Source organism: Lagopus muta, chromosome 8, assembly GCF_023343835.1.
Source record: "Lagopus muta isolate bLagMut1 chromosome 8, bLagMut1 primary, whole genome shotgun sequence".
Taxonomy (NCBI): Eukaryota; Metazoa; Chordata; class Aves; order Galliformes; family Phasianidae; genus Lagopus; species Lagopus muta.
In genome coordinates, this window is record NC_064440.1 from 28,846,172 (window position 1) to 28,858,238 (window position 12,067).

The following is a 12,067-nucleotide window of genomic DNA, read 5'->3' on the forward strand; positions in this document are numbered from 1 at the left end:
ACACCAGGACAAAATACCACAGAACCATTTAAGTTGGAGAAGACCTTTAAGATCAAGTCCAATCACCTACCTAACTACCAAGTCTATCGCCAAACCACATCCCACAGCACCACAGACACATTTCTTAAATGCTTCCAGGGATGCAGACTCCATCCCTGTCCTGGGTAGCCTATTCCAATGCATTGCCCCTTTTTGCATGAATAAATTCTCCCTGATATGCAATCCAAACCTCCTCTGGCACAACTTGAGGCTGTTTCCTTGCATTCTATGAGCCATTTTCTCATGTCCTAAACATAGCTGTTTTTGTGCTGGACACACAGCACAACTGCCACAACTAAGTACTTTCAATCTTTAAACAGCTACACATCAATCACCTTACTATTTTTTCATGCTTCAGAGAAAAATAAAAGCTTTATGATTTGTTACCTTGTGGACAGAATTCAGCATAGCTGCCTCCAGTTCAAGGAGCCTATCTTTCAACTTGACCTCTAGCTTCAGAGGTTGAAATGGTCTGCATGAGTTTCACAGTCTCTCCTTCACAACTTTTAATGTGTGTAATATCTAACACATCAGTAAACACCACTCTTGCAATTCCTTCAAAACACTTATTCAGGTGAGGCTGTACTCTAGAAATCAAAACTAGTATTAAACAGCTTCTGCCATTGTTTCCTTTCCAACCTTAGAAAAGTAGATATAACTTTTCACAAAAAATACTTTCGAAGAAATTAAAGGTCGTTTTAAGCTTATTAATAAAATTATTATCCTCAACAGTAGTTCTTTTATTACACCTACAAGACTCCCACTGCACGACTCTGAGAGGACCAGTTAAAGATGTACAATATTACTTATGTCTTCTGTAATATATATAATCCAAAAAGACAAATAGGAATCCTCTCTTTAACAGTTAATCCACCTAAATTGCATAAAATTTCATTATTTATACCTTTCCACAGAACTACTGTAAATATTAATGAATTTAAGTAAAACAACTCTATTAATTGCACTGCATGAATATTGCTTAGTAATTAGAAGGTTGTTCATTATTTTAATTCTTATCCTTGCATGGCCTTGCACTGGACGCTATCAGATCTGAACAATGGGAATAAAACTGCAGTGTATGGATCCTACCTGATGTTCAATTTTCCACTGGGAAAAAAACAACACAGTATGCTAATTTCACTATGAATTATTAATTGGACTCTTGAATTTTCTGAAAAACTGTGTACAGAAAGATTACTAGTTTAGGAAACAAAGAAGAATTCAATTACTTGCATTAAAAATCACTCTGCATTTGCCTAATACAAAATCCAACCTAGTACATTCTTAACGCCATGGTTGTCAGTGGGGAAAAAAAACAACTTATAGAGAAACAGAGAAACAATATGGCAAGCCTGTCTGCATGCACAACGAGTCACAAATGCATCTACTAAATACTACGGTACCGGGTAGGATCTTTGGTCTCTGAAAGAATCTCAAGGAGTTCATCATTAGATAAAAAAAAGAATCTTGGGAAAAACAGGCGCTTCTTCTCTAGGTATTCGTTAAGTCCCTTGAGAATTATCTCCAGAAATTCATTGCACTTCCTCAGTTTTTCCAACATCTTGTCTATTGTTACCACTGCCAGCACATGTTTGTCCTGAAAAAGAAATTAAACCATATAAAAACATTCATGTCTACTCACACAGAAAGCAGTAAAAGTCTTGAGCAAGATTAAACTTCATTTCATACTTTTCTTTACTCTGTAATTGCCAGAATTACAATTTATAATCTTCAGTTTCTGGCTTCTCTGGAAAAACAGGCAGTTGGCATTAAACTACATTTACTGTTTCTGAAAATAATTTTCAAAACATAATCAATTCATCAGAGTGATTCCTGTCATTTTGTTGAACCAACAGCAATCCATCCCATAATCATACCCATATAATTAAGAAAAATGAACCAGCAAAAGATTGTGACAGATTTTTAAGTATACTTATATGGCAACAATACTGACACACACTTTATCTGGTAATCTGTAAAGCTCCAATGTAAAAAAAAAAATCTTCTCTTTTCTCACGTAAAATACTTCTATACATAAGATCCTGAGTTGAGATGGCAAAATTGCAAGTAGGCAGCACTGCTGCTGCCTATAGGACTTCAGTACTAACATTAACTAGTGATATGCCCTGAAAAAGGCATTCTCTTATCCTAATGATTACTAACTAAAGGCATCTTTAAAGATTTTTGCTAAGATGAAGTTACAGATTCTTTAGAAGAATCACAATTTTTTTTTTTTTTTTTTTACAATAGCACCTGAATAATACATACTAAGATACACTGCTTGATAAACAGTCCCTTATATTTTTACACTGAGTACATAACAACATATATCCCTCAGCTACTGCCTTTCAAATTAACACCTTCAGTGAAAAGAACATATGTGCTTAAAGAAATATATATTGCATGAGCTGAAAGTTGCTTCAATTAATTTAAAAAATGCATAAAATTAAAAGGTTTTGCAAATGATCTGAAGATCATCAAGCTAAAAAGCAAGTTTGAAAGAAATACAGTTGTCTGAACATCAAACTCTGGCATTTAATACATAGCTTGTGACCTATCAATTTCCAGCCTAATTTCCATTAACATTTTAAACCACTCACCAAGTATGAAATTTTTGCAGCAAAATGAGAGACATTTCCAAGTAGGAAATCCAGATGTGCAGATTTATGACAGTGGAAGTCAGACCAAACAAATGTTTCTACTTAGAACCTGTTGTGTGTGTTGTGGGTTCACGTATGACTGAATTAATCCAGCACTGCCCTGTTCAGGCCCATACTGGTTTATATTACCTGACTCTCCGACCATTCAACTGATTCAAGCTTACTCTTGTTGCAATGCATGAAGTCCTACAACATCACGGGAAGGGAAGGCGAAGTGATTAGTCTGGGAACACACTTCAATAGCTTTTCCTTTACCACCTGCATTTCCCTGGAATTTGATTGAGGCCACAGAAGAGAAGGAAACAGAGTAACTAGAAATCTTAGGCTCTGTCCAGTGAGTTTGTACCTGTAAGAGTACTATATACTACACATGACCAGGGGTAAAGGGGAAAAAAAATGTAAGTACACAATGAACTAAACAACAAGAAACACCAAAGAAATCAGTAGGGACTATTTCAGGCTAATCAATCTGCGAAGGACATGTAAGAACAACTGGCTGTAGAATAATGCAGCAGTAAGAGTAAAAATCAAAGATGCAGCCCAACTATTTCCAGTAGGAGCAGTTTTGTCACAAAACACAATGTCTCATTCAAAAAAAGTTCCTGGTGGGCCTTGCAGAATTACACAGTATCACAGTGCAGAAGGGTTGGTCATGCTGCAGTGACAGATGAAGAGAGACAAGACAGACTGCTGTGCAAAGCCCAGAATGTTTCTATGAGAAATTAATTCCTCACAGAGCAACTACGCATCTCTGATCTACCATCCTGACTGCTGTTCAGCCTCAGTTGGGAGCATTCAATAACAAATTCCAAACTCAGCTACAGTTCAAAAACTCGTAACGTTCTGAAATGATTTGCAGTTTGCATTTAGCTTTGGTTCAGTTCCCTGCTCATAATGCAAATATGCTTCTAATCTACTGAAAACAAATAAACAACAACAAAAAACATAACAGTATGCTTATCTAATTAATCCTCATAGGTTGTGGCCCTCTAATGTAATAAGCAGTGTTCTCTTCAACATGAAATACATTTACCTTCTGTTACTTCCCTCTTGCATCATACCAAAACAGAACAAAGTAAATTGAGTACTCATATTTCTCATCTATACATAGGTAATTAATCTGTCAGCACACAAATGCAGTTAATCATCTGTTTTATAAAACACATTGTAATGCATAACTGGTACAACAGAACAAGGAATTGCTTCCTTTCTTAGCATGTTTCTAAGTGCAGCTGGTGGAGAAAATCTAAGCCATGTTGCCAGCACCAGAAACAGATTCTTTCTACTTGGTTATTCTTTCATATGGAAAAAAAAAAAAAGGTAAGTGAGGAAAAAAACCCAAACGTTTTGTTTCTCAACACATAATTCCTACTTACAGCTCTGCTAAGGCGTGGAGGAGAAAAAGGGAATGCCCCCATACTGAGTCATTCAAAACTTCAGTTCTGTTTTTTATCAATTTGAAGCAAAAAATCCTGTGTCATGAAAACTATAAATGAAGTGTATGAAAACAGTTCTAGTACCCATCTAAAAGGACATCATTAACTTTAGTTTTCAAGTATCATTTTTGACATATCACAGGTTGCAGCCTTGAATTTCTTTCTTTTCTTTCTTCCTCAAAAGAAACATAAACGCTTCTGTATTCTAGTTTCTGTGTGATCTTATTTACTTATTTATTTATTTAAGACAAGCAGGAAATAAATCCTTTAATCCTCATTAACGCTTTGCTTAAATTCAGTAGTTTTAATGAATTGCTAATAAATGATTATTCAAGTTGGTGAGTGATAGCTAAGGAAATAAAGGAAGCATTTCGATTCCTCTCACAATTTTAATACACAGCCACGTATAAATGCAAAAAAAAGCAGACTCAAGTTTGCATTATTATTTCAAGAAAGACCATTCCAATTGACTGAGGAACAATACTCAAGACATAAAACAGAAACAGAGTATTTGTGGAAATAGAGTGTCATCTACTGGAACGTAAGGCATGCTTGTTTAGAGAAAATAAGCTTTGGTTCATTAAACCATTCTTTTGGTATTTATAAATCCCTGCACAAACAAAAATATATTGTTTTCTACCAGTGATAAGATATATCAGATTCAAAAATAATTCGGAACTGATTAGCACCAAATAAATTAGAAGATATTCTTTAAGAAGATAATTCAACAGACACAACGTTTACATATACATTGCACAACACAGCTCTGAAATTCTTGCCTTTTTTTATTACTATTTGTACCTGATTCTTCCCTAGAATGAACACTGCTGATTTCACATTAGCTTGATAAGTTTCTGATTTTTCTTCTACATTAGAGATGGAAGAAAGAAAAAGCATGAGGGGCTGAGGGAGAAGAGAGCGTACATGCAGCAGGAAAGAAAGGATGAGAAGAAAACTAATGTAAAATTTAACTGGAGCCTGGAACTACTCGAAGAGTAATCAAAGAACAAATCAGAACAAAAATAAAACAGCAACCAACCAATGGAAAACAGCACAGACCCAAGCTCTTCTCCATAGTGACAACTGGACAACAAGGAGCAACAGGTACAGATATTTGCATGGGGCACTCAGCTTAGACATTACGACGCACAGCACCAAAGTCTCTGGAAGTTATCTCCAAAGATTCCCTGTCCTTGGAAGTTTGTGGCTGGCTTGATCCAGTGCTGGCAAGTGTTCCACTTTGAACCCCAGTGATCCCTCCCAAGCAGTGCTTCTATGATTCAATATGAAAGAATTCTACAAAATCATTTTTGAAATAATCTAAGAAATGGGGCTAAGAAACAGAAAACTGAGTACTGTGCTACCAGAAGCAATTTTCTAGTATGTACTATAGATTCAACCCATATTGTTAAGACATGGACACTTACCTGAAAAACTGATCTCATCAAGTCTTTCCATGTTTTAAAAACAGTATTGAATTGCCTGCTTTCCTCAGGCGTCTGAGCCATGATGTCAGGAGAACTGAAAATTGGCTCCAAATAAAGCCACGTAGCCTGAACCTTCAGCCATTCATCCAGGATGTCCTGCAGTAACAACAGCTTTCCTTCCCATTCCCTGTGAAACAGCAGAAGTTCAAATACATGGATTGATACTACCAGAACACTCCTCCCACACTGCTGAGACCTTTTTGGCAACTTGCATATTCAGCAGGCCTAAGTTTTAATACTGCAACCGAGTATCACACTCATCTCACCTGGTTTCCTGCGTTAAAACGTCTGCACTTGTTTCTGCAACAGAATCATCTGTGTGTATTTAAACTACTTATTTTTTGTAAGGTTGACTCTAGGATTTCATAGATGAAATTAATCCAATAAGAAGACTAACAGTACCAGCAAATGAACAGAGCACGCACTTTAGTACGTAGTATGTATGGACAAGTTCAATTCAGTTCAGAGAAACTGAGTATTTAGTCAGGTTGTTGGCATATACAAAAACCCAGATTGCTATGTTTAATTGTGTGCTAGGTGCAAAAGAAAGCCACGAAACTAACATAATCTTGAAAATTAAGCCATAAACATGTAGATATTGTTCTAGGAAGCCATTTTGTCTTAATTAAAAGAAGTCAAGTAATAAATAGCCAATACAAGGCACTTAAAGCATCACTTATTTCTGAATTCAAATTACAAATGTGTGTCGAACATTTTTGTTGATATCAAAGTTATCCATCAATATTATTGCACATCAATATATGTACACAATTCTATTATTCAGCAGTTATTCCATCTTCACTCATTTACCAATTTTCTGAGTTTTCTTCTCAGTTTTTTCTTCTCAGTTTTTCTGCACTATTTACAATCATTGGTAGCATAATTTGATAATTTTCACTACCTCACCAGTATCACAGACATGGTATTATCAATTCTCTGATGTCATTAGTATTTCTAATTCACTGACACAGACAATTTGAAATAATTCTTTGTAAAAACAGCACATCATTTTGCAATTCTCGTATCACTGGGCAGTGCAGATAGAAATATTTTAAAAGAGCATGCTGTTGAAATATGTACTGCACAAAACAGTACACTAATTTTCTCAACAAGACCATCATACATGGTGGGCTGCAGAGAATACAGTAAAATGATCCATGTGAAAATATACTTGCCAATTCACCCATTTACCTGCTACAGATTCTAACCGAGAGCTATTCTTCCATGTATCTTCTCCACATCCTAAGTCCCTCTTTCATCTTCTAGGCACTGTCACTTGTATATCGTGTATAGCGATCTTCCTTTTACCAAAGGCAGAGAAAAATGCAGCTTTCCAAGAGGAAAGTTAACTTTGTTATACCAAAATTTTAACCAGGGAACTTGGAAAACTCTCAGGCAGGAATCCAGAATTCTACATGTTTGTTGGGCTATTGAGAAAGCAACTACTCTGTAATCACCTGGATCTCAAATACGGAAGTTATTCTTTGTACGAGCACAAATCCCACCGATTAAAAAAAAAACCTTCAAAAAATTAAATATAAAAAAAGAACATTGAAACTTGGATGAAATTACCATAGTGTGTTTACTATTTTCCTAAACACATTTTAGAGTTAAATAGGTAAAGACAACCATTTTGCATTAGTAAGGAACTCCTCCCTAAATACTTTTACTACGGTGCAGTAGTAATAAGAAAATTAGTACTTATCGGAATGTATGTGCATATATGTATAAGCATGCATACATGATTCTTACATGCTGAAATTGCTTTTTTGGATGCTAATGGGAGTTTGGGAGTACTTACAGAGCTAGATAATTATGGGCAAACTTTAGATTCAAGATCTTATTCTTCCACAATATGGAAGTTTGAGAAATACTTCCATAAGTATAAGTTTGAGAAATTCATGAAGCAAGTAAAGGATTTATTGAAGACAAAAATCACACTAAAAATAGGGCACAGAGATAAAAGTACATGATTTTTTAACATGTTAAGCTAAGTTCTGGACTTCAAGTTTCTGCATTATAATGAAGAACACCTTCCATTCCTTTCCTAGAAGTTGTCTTAATTTAATTTTTCTGTGTCTCCTTTAAAAAAGGCTAACATTTTTAATTAACATTTTAATGCACAGCTGAAAGATTCAGCAGCTTTAAAATTTATGTAGAAAGGTTAATCTAGATTTTCTTAGTTCAAAATCTTTCCTTCTTTAACTCAAATTTAAACTATTTGGTTAAACAAAAGCAATGTTAGAATATCTGCTGCCTTCAATACCAGAGCATGTCAAATCTGTATTGCGGCCTCTCCAATGCACTGGCACTTTTAATCAGAAGTAAAAAGCATGCTTAAAAGTAAATAATGCTTTCTTTGACACAGACAAAAGCCTTAGTTCTTTAAGATGAGATTAACTCACTGTTGAAGGAGGACAAAAACAAGTGAAGGCCCTATATTCTTTATTAACTATCTTTTAACTTTATTATCTATCACTTCTTCTAGGCAAGATCACTTGTGACTTTCTATTGGAAAATAAAACAAAAAGCTTACCTTATCCTCTTCTCATAATGCTTAATGAATTGAGAGCCTCTCACAGTCTGAGTTTTAACAATGTGATCATCCAGTAACAGCTGAGTATCATCTACTGATTACAAAATATGGCTTCCTGTTTCTCTGTAAGCAAGAAAAGTGAGCTCCATTTGATCCCATTCAGAAATCAAACCAGCAATTTTTGACATTTCTTCCCAGTGCCTTTCTTGCAAGCCAGGACTGCAAATCACCTGAATTAGAGGAATGTGGCGCTTGAATTCCTCTACTTTTGATTTAACCTGCCGTGTTAGTGCTAAAGTACTTGGAGAATTGTGGAAAGTTTTTTCTAGCTTATACAATCCGTGCCAGTAGTTTCCTACATCTCCCTCTACTTTGTCTGGATCCACTTCCATAAATGACCCCTCTGTCCAGCTCTCGTGCTTTCTGTTGAATTCAACAGTCATTTCATAGAGACGTAGATAAGGAGCAAGAACATTCCGGATTGTTTTGTGCTGAGGGTACTGAGATATTGGCCATCCAAATGACTCTTCTTCTGCATTAAATTGATCAATCTGTGCAGAGAGAACAGAAGTACGAAATATAAACCAAGCTCTGCATGCTATCAAGTCCTTGTCATGGGTATTACAGAGGTTGTCTAGTATCTTCAATGAGCTTCAAACTATGTTTTGAGTTACTAAGCTAGTCAGTTATTCAACTGCTGCCACTGAGTGAGTTAAAGCAATCCTTCTGACAGCTCAACATTGTGCTTATCAATAGATGAGTACAGACAGAAGTTTAAAACAGTATCTGGACATTACTCTATAATTTGCATCAATACAGAGGTGATAACAGACAGGAGGGAACAAAAAGCATCAGAATTTATACTTTACAGAATATAGATCCATGCGAACCTACACAGACTGAATCCACTTTTCCTCTTTGCAAAGCACTATACCATTAAGATCATATAGTAACAATTAGTTACATACAGTAAACTTTGTTTAAATTGTAAATTGCATACAATGTTTCAGAGATGAATAAGGAATGATTTTGCTACATATCAGTAGCTGCGTTACTAAGTAAACTCTTGGCTCTGGAAACACAAATATTAAACCTTCCAATTCAAATTACCAGACTAGTTTAGACTACAATCTGTACCTTTTCAGCAGCAAGATCCAACTTCATTTTCAGTGCTTGCGCCTTCTTCCGTTGACTTCCTGAACATCTCCAAATGTGCTAAGTTCTTCAACCTGCTTAAAATAGCTTTTCAGGTCCTCCACAAATTGTTCACGCCGTACCTGATCGAAGTATGTGAAGAAGAAAAATAAAAAATCACAATGAAGTTAATCTACTGTACAAAGGAGGAATAACAAATAATTCTGATTTCACTATATTAGGCTACTTCACACTTGCAGACATCCAGCATCCGGCATATGAAATCTTTAGTATCTGCTCCACTCACATTACAGAATTTGACCTGAATCTTATTATTAGCTGCAGTGACTTATTGGGCTAAATGACAGAAGTGACTTTGGTTTCCCCTCTGCTATGCCATAGGATATAGGAAATATCAGCTGTGGTGGACACCGCTGGCAGGCAAATAACAGAAAGCTAAACTGAAGAAACTAGTGTACCACAGATTGAAATGCAGTAGCAGGATTTGCTTAATCAAATGACAGATAAAGCTAAACATTTTCATAAGACATAGGTGTATCTTGTCTTAAAGCCAGACAGTTCAAGGACAGATTTTTTCCTCATATATACCACTTGACCACAAACATGTCACAGCAGGTGCCAGTAGTGGTCAGTGTCTGAAAACAAGCATCAGACCATGCAAAGCAATAACCAGTTCCAAGGTAACGCAGTGCATGCTGCACATTTATTTGTAATACAAAAAGAAACTTAGAAGCTCCTTCTTTGAACGTACCTCATAAACACAGAAACTCACTATCTCCAAATATTTACTGTCTAAGACAAAACTTTAACTAGAGTAAGGAGCAAAAGAAAGCCAAAGCATATGTTTATACAGGCAGTAACCCTGACACATCAGCAACCCAATAATTAGCAATCCTTGTGCACTTGTGTAGTAAACTGTAACGTAAGAGTCTTGTAAATATAATGAAATAAAGAATGTAGCAGAGAAAAAAAAATGTTTAAAAAAAAACACCAAAACACCTGAATTAAGATGTATTTAAGACGTTTGCCATTATGCTAACAGTGAAATCACACATAAATTAATACTTTATTATTATTATTGTTTTCTGAGACCTATAACATAAATTTGATATACTGCAATTACAAGGATCTTCTCGAGACGTAAACACGTCTTTAAAGGAGCTATCTGAATTTTACTATTCCATATAGAGAGCCTGCATCAACATCAATGAAAATTCTGTAACCAAAGAGCTTTCAGAAAGCAAAACATGATGTGTGGTTTGTATTTTAAAATTAACCATGTCTGAAATACTAATGAGTGGAAAACAGATTAGTTAATATCAAGAATATTGTGAAAAAAATTATATTGAACACTTTTCTTAATATATGAGAAAATAAAAAAGGTTATTCCATCCAGTATTACTTCATGTTCTAGATGTTATTTAAAATCAGTAACAGAAAGGTTTTTTTACACGTCATTACAAACCTTAAGACCATCTTGAAACTGTTCTGTTTTCTCCTCAATTATCTTTCTGTGCTCTTCAAAGATATCTGGCATTCGTGCATACCACTGAAAAACCTTCCTGTTCAGTCGAATGTCTGCTGGCGAAAAGCTGACACACTCTATCAGGAAAGCAATACAATTCAAAGCATCCACCAACTTCTGCTCCAATTCAAGCATGTCCTGTGCTCCCACTTTCTGTATACAAGCCTGAGAACAGAAAATAAAAGGAAAGATTAACATATATAATTTAATGCCAAAACAGCCAATAGTTAATCTTTCAAAACTAACTTTTTACTAGGATAAATTAATAAATTTAGAAATATGCAATACAAAAACTTGTTTACCTGGAGCAGCAGGGTACTATCTACTTTTACAGCACATAACATGTGAAGACAATTGCCTTACTAGATATTTTGTTGAACAAAACTCCTAGGAATGGTTGATACAGTGTGCACAAATCTTGGACCGATGAAAACCAATCCCGACAGCCTACTGTAAGTGTTGCAAATCTGGGCAAAATGCAGGATGCTAGCAACTTAAAAATAGTGAAATAAATACAAAGAAATAAGGACACGCTTCAGAAAGGAAAGCACTGGATGGCCCAGTTCAGATTAGGTCTTCCCTAGAATTAAGAACATAAAGAATATTGTCAGTTACTGCACTGCTCATTATGACTGAAATACAAATTACACTCTTCTTTCAAATCTCACGAGTTGGCAGTGAACTGTGCTGACACACGTGAGCATTCCGTGCAGCACACTTAACTTTAACACAGCCCAGTTTAAATGACAGTCTGTAACAATGCCTCTGAAAGCCTCTAGAAGAGCTGCATTGGTAATAATCAGGCCAATTTGACAGATCAATAACACACCAGCACGTATAAAAACTGATATCACAATTGAAGATAAAGAAAATCTTAACGTGACATAATGTGAAATTACTGGAAACATTTTTAGGTAGAGATAAACTACCCATTGAATTACACTTCTGCTCATTTTTAATAGCAGTCTTTGCGTATCAGAACGCATTTATTAGTACGGACCTAACAAACAACAATGTATTAAAAGAATCCAAAATGAGACTGAGACAGCCCTCCAGCAATTATATGGAATAACTGTTAGAGTTTGATGCTGGCTAAAATACTGCACGTTACATACAGGTATGGTGATTTGCGACTTTATTCCTCCAGCAGACACGTATAGTATCATATGTATTCTAAAGGCACCATATTCTCAGCACAGATTTAAACTTCTAAACATTCTATTTTTTAT

General features: G+C 35.4%; 1 pseudogene; it reads right to left on the minus strand.

Annotated features, from left to right (window-relative positions):
* Positions 1 to 12,067, minus strand: part of LOC125696675 (dynein axonemal heavy chain 7-like) — a 106,693-nt pseudogene that overhangs the window by 59,775 nt on the left and 34,851 nt on the right.